General features: G+C 42.0%; 1 long non-coding RNA gene across 1 annotated transcript; it reads left to right on the top strand.

Annotated features, from left to right (window-relative positions):
- Positions 1-265: 265 nt before the first annotated feature.
- Positions 266-4,943, top strand: LOC129388371 (uncharacterized). The gene is made up of 2 exons (XR_008615330.2): positions 266-351; positions 2,783-4,943. It is a non-coding gene; the product is annotated as an uncharacterized lncRNA (long non-coding RNA).
- Positions 4,944-5,971: the final 1,028 nt, after the last annotated feature.

Raw genomic sequence — 5,971 nt, 5'->3', positions numbered from 1 at the left:
AAACTAACCGCTGTTATAGCTGTTTTCCTCAAAGAACGCTTGTCCTTTATGGGCTGTGTTAATCTGAGCTCTCCACCGATGTTTCAGTAGTATTATCCCTTAGTGAGTGAGAGATTGGGGGCAATTAATCGTGTTAGTGTTTAAGTGGTGTCCTAATTATGTGCATTTGTTCCAACAAAGTTGTCTAGATTACTTTATTGTGTAGTGTAAAGCTTATGAAACCATCAGCAACTGAGTTGCTAACACGCATATGGATTTGTCACTATACAGGTGGAACTCGGCTGTACCACTGCAGTGCTGCGGAAATTGCCTTCACCAGCGGCTTTTCAACAGCTGTTTCGCAGCATGTCGGTATGTGTTAATTTATAATCATGTTGGGATGGGCTAGTATTATGGACCACTGCTACTCTGTATTGTGACAGATCCATATGATAAGGGATGTAATGGGCACAGTGAAAATTTTTGAATTTTTACTATGGTACATAAACAGGCTCTCCTTTTCGTCACTGGAGCAGGAGAGAAGGGCATGCAGGCACTCCTGAATGTACATATATTTCAAAACATGAGAGAGACATATAACACACACACACACACACACACACACACACACACACACACACACACACACACACACACGCACGCACACACGCACGCACACACACACACACACACACACACACGCACGCACACGCACACACACACACACACACACACACACACACACACACACACAATTAAACTAAAGGCAGGGACGTTCCATCTTTCATCTTGAATTGAATTGTGCAGCGCAAAAATACAACACATACCACAGAGAAGCACACATGTTAACAGGTTTGATACACACGTTAGTTCAACAGATTTGATACTTCAAGTGTGCTATTTTACACAAGGGGGAAGGGAAAGGGGAGAAAATCTGAAAAAAAAGTGGAGTGGAAAAAAAGGAATCGTGCCAAAAAGCATGAGAAGCATCGCGCAGCCAGGATCACCAGCAAGACATCTAAAAAGCACTCTGATAAAATTACATACAGGACAACCTTACGTATAGTTTGTTTCAATCAACTCAGATCACATGCAGCCATTACTGCAATCAAGTTGTTTCCCTATGTCATATGAGGGAATGATGTGGGCCCAAAAAACTGTTTAGAGCTGAAGGATTATGTTCCATTCTAGCCTCATTGCCTGCTTTTTTATCATATTGTTATGAGCTGCTTATGTTAGGGACAAAAAGTAAGAGTACGAACTGTTTCCCGGTTCGCCATTCCACACATGTCTTTGTGACTATATGTACATGCAGATGATCCATAGTTGAAAAATATTCAGTACAGTAGAATCTCATTACAAGATGCACTTGGTTGTAAGAGACATCTGAAAATGGTTTGGTTGGTTTTCCGATGTTTGCTACGTTAACAATACTGTATACAAGAGACACCTTTGTTACTAAGGATGACTTTTTAAGTATTCACTACTTCGAAGGGACACAACCCAGACACATTCACTTTTTGCACCTTGTGTGCTCCGAAGGGCGTAAAGATCACGCAATCCTTACACAAGTCAATCGCGCATGTCTCTTTTAGCATGAACCAGAAAAGGAGGGCAACGAGGACAGTGCAGGGCAGAAAGTGTCGGCAGTTGAAGCTGACGAGCGTCTAAGAGCACCTCGAAGGTACTGCGAGCAACAAGGCTTGCAAAGTGAAGTGTTTAAATTCCAGAAGTTGGGAAGGAAGCTAACACAATCTACAGTCACTAAAAAGCTGTGAATGTCTTCTTTAAAGGGCCCCTAAACACCGAGGTTGAAATTTAGTTGCGGTGTTGCAGTTCTACACAATAAGGCAATGAACAGGTAGCCACGAGAATTTTTCGAAACGGTGCAGTAATAGTGGAGCTACGTGTGTTTGATTATCGAAAAGTATTCCCCACTCATTTTACTCTTTCATCTGGTACACGCCATATGGACAGTATCGTCTTTTCCTTGCCTAGTACACCTCCAAATGTTACGGGACAGGCCAACACCAACGAGCTCTATTGCTGCCGCGCTGGCCCGTCGTCCTGCGAGGGGTGGCGCTAATACAACGGAACTGTATGGTGACTCGTGTTGAAGAGCCCTTCTGTTGGCGTTTCTGTTCTTTGCCCCCATTGGCTGCCCACAATGGCATCGCGCGCAACGCGACGAGGAAGAAGGAGTGTGTGTATTTGCTTGCAGGCCTTGCCGGCAGTCGTACACTTTCATTCGACCAATCGACAGCACCGGAAACTGGTGACATCATCAGAGACAGCCTGGTGACATCAGGACAAACTGGGGGGTGCAGGATAGGTCCAGAGAGGCGCACGGAGTCATTTTCTTCATATTGTGGTGCTCCGGCAGTGCTACGCACTCTGGCATTTCGTTTCGTCGATCGTGACGGCATTCTGATTTCGATACGCGCGTTTACTTGAAATGTTCAAAAAATGTCGAGAAGTGGTTTAGGGGCCCTTTAAGCCACCCTGAGCATTTATTCCTTCAGATATATCAAAACATACTTTAGTGATGATGCATAATAAAGTGATCTAGTCTGGCTCCTCAGTGTCTCAAAATTTTTGGTTTCTAGAGACATGTTTCCCGTGCCTCTTGAATATCTTCTGATGAGGCTTTACTGTAATATACACAAACAATTGTGTAACTCCTCCTGCAAGTATTATTAAGCCCGGTCACTTATGTGCAAAGCTTGTGGTTAAGTCTTGATGTCCGTACTTTTTAGAGCTATGTTTATTAATTCATGCTGTTCTTACTGGTTCTTCGATGCAGGAGACAATGCCTACGAAATTATTGGTCCTGATCATGAGAGCCCTCAAGGGGCAAACAACATCTCTGTTGCAGAAGTGAGCCCGATACCACTTGGAAGTTACCATGACAGATGACACGGCAGCAATAGATACAGAGACTGCCATGTCTACTGCAGCTGCAACAGTGTACGAGGCAAGCAGCAGCGCGTCAGCATCAGCAGCAGTGTCAGAAGGAACCACACCAGGCCTGGTAGAGCAACATGTGTGCTATCACTGACTTTTTTTGTAGTGGATACAACTCATTTGCTCAACATACAAAAGCTTTTCGCCACGACTGTGAGCCAGTGTTATTGTGCAGAAAGTGCAAGACTAAGTTAGGTGTTATAACACAGTACAAGCATCACTTTAATATATGCAAATGCAAACATATTACAGTTGTTGCCTCCCTAGCCAGCCCACATAGTGACAACAATGTGGAACACATGGTGGGACACACCTCTCCCCCATTACAAGATAGTAGAGACTGTCAGTGTTGTTGCTAGATTGACTGGTCTTTGTAGGCAACTAGAAGGACCACACAGGTGTCATAAGATTGTTGTTGATGTTGTTGTTGAAGAGGTAAAAAAGAAGTTTGATGCAGCTGAAGTGCCAACTGATATTAAGCAAATCAAAAGCAACCACCTGAGAAAGCAACACTATCGAAATTTGGGTATCTATGTGCCGCCAACTCTGGTAAGAATGGCATAGGACAGAAGTGTGATGAAAATCACACAGACACTGCTGTTGCATCACTGGCCACAGTGAGCAGCGACTTGTAGGGCAAGCGAGTCAACTGAAACTAACATTATGATATAGTGTCATGCTCCCATGTGACCGCTTTTCAAGTTATTTTGCAAGATACAGCTCAACCTCCAGAAACGAGACTGCAACTTGTCTGTAAAAAAGCTTTCACAAAAAATTATTCATAACACTATTAACATAGCAGTATCTTTTTTTTTGTGTCGGTTCGAGGTTCCCGGCTGTCCATTAAGGCAAAAATTGAGGAAAAAAAGAACATGTGTCGTACTTACACCTTTTTAACAAGTACGAGGGGGACAGAACTTTTCTAGTCATGCATCTTCATCATACTATCAAGTTTTTAAATGCCTTTTATAATTATTATTACCAGTTATATCTGAGTGCATTGTATGCATGTAGCAGGTGTAAAATCAGGTCAGTTGGATCAGATGCCTTATCTGCAAGCGAGCCCTATATTCAAGAAATTTGAATTAAAATAGTTACGTTAGAGACGCAGTCTTTCAGCACTTTATTGCCTGTGGTTTAAGCATTGCTCAATACTTTTGTGGGTGGCAATTTCAACCGGCACAGCACTGCGCTTTGCCACAGTCACATTTGTCTTCAAAGCGGTGTTTACCATTTGTGTTGATCTGTTTGTGTATGCATAGAGCAAGTTTTTAATTTATATTGTTCTGCATTCTTGTGCTTGCACTAAGCTTGTATAAGGCAGTTACAAAATGTGCGTCACTATAACGAACTGTTCTGTTGAGCTTACACTTGCAAATAATCGTGTTCAGATGACCGCACTTCTATGCGGGTGCACCGCTAGCTTTGTGTATGTTCTCATGTTTGTATAAAGCTTATATAAGCTAGTTAGAAAATGTATGTCACTAAGCATTGTGATATTCTTTAAAGAACTGCTTGGCTGGTTTTACACTTGTGAATTAGTATTGAGGCGGTGGTATTACCATGTATGCCCACTGCTAGCTTTCTGTGTCCTGATGTGTTTGTATTAAGTTTCTACAAGGGAGTTACAGCATGTACGTCACTAAGCGCTGTGATATTTTTTAAAGAACTGCTTTGTTGGTTTTACACTTGTGACTAATAGTACTCGGGTGGCACTAGTCATGTGTAGGTACACAGGGACCATTTGTATACATTATGCTCATGTAAAGCAGTTACAAAGTGTACGTCACTAATTACTGTGATATTTGTTGAATTGCTGTGATGGTTTTACACATGTGAATAATAGTGGTCAGGACACAGTACTTGCGGTGTATAGTTCAATTTATACACTGCGAAGACATGGGCTGTATACGTACCAAAAGAAATGTATGTCGTTATATTGTTGTGATTATTACTGTTTGGATTTTATTAAACTGTAATAAAATTGTTTCTTGTATCTATTGAGGTATGGCAATTTGTCATGCAACCAAACTGAGGACCTGAACTTGTGCATACAAATGAACAGCTAATTTAAGAGTATACTGCTCATATTCTGCTAAACCAGTTTAACAAATCTCGTACTACAATGCTGGAAAAATGACAGAGCTGCCTCGGATGTACAGAAAAAGTTCTGCACTGGCTGAAGGACTGCCCCACACTAGAGTTCGTAATGTTGCGTTTATTGGAGTAGAACAGAAAGTGCACTTCTATTAAAAATGCGACAGTCGGTGCAGAAACATAAGGCAGACGAACGGATGTGGCACATTTTTTTCAGGGCCCTCCATGCCTACTACTGCTTTTCTAGTCTTCCTGTGCTCTGCGTATAAGCCCCTGTTCAGCCAAGGTTTTTACTCCATGACAGTTGTTCTACTGGGTTCGTAGCAATATTGAAGAAAAAAATTCAATGGTTTTCAAGGACTTTCGAGGCCCCGACACAGTAACTTCAAGGACCTCGTGCAATGTGTGTAGTAGTTTGGACAGGCAATAACTTGTTCAAGAACACCGTTAACTTTAATGCAAACAAAAGAAAACAAAACAAATCGCATTTCAGTGATTTCAAACATTTGAAAGACTGCTAATTTGCCTTTCACCGCCCACCACTAAACGCACACAAGGAAGCATTTCAAGAAAGCGCTCAGTTTTTCTGCAATAGCACAATTAATTACTTGGACCTGCAACATTTGCAGTTTTTGAATACTGTTTGGTTTGACAGTGTATGTGATGTCATCTGTTGCCTCAGCTGTTTTCACCATCAAATAAGCAATAGTCATTTCTAATTTCTTTTTATTGTGTCTGTCGCTCTCAATTTACTCTTCACGGCTTCTCTTCGAATGCCTCAACTGTTGAGCTTCCTGCTTCTGCTCCTCCAAGCACATTTGTCGCCGGTTCCATCTGCATAAAACTGGTATCTGCAGCTCCTTTGTAATTTCAACTTTAAGGATGTCGCTTTCCTTCTATTACCTCCAGAGACAATTCTCTGTGACATGCG

This window comes from Dermacentor andersoni, chromosome 10 (genome assembly GCF_023375885.2).
Source record: "Dermacentor andersoni chromosome 10, qqDerAnde1_hic_scaffold, whole genome shotgun sequence".
NCBI classification, from domain to species: Eukaryota; Metazoa; Arthropoda; class Arachnida; order Ixodida; family Ixodidae; genus Dermacentor; species Dermacentor andersoni.
Note: the sequence above shows the minus strand (reverse complement) of the source record. Positions and strands in the feature narration are given on the sequence as shown.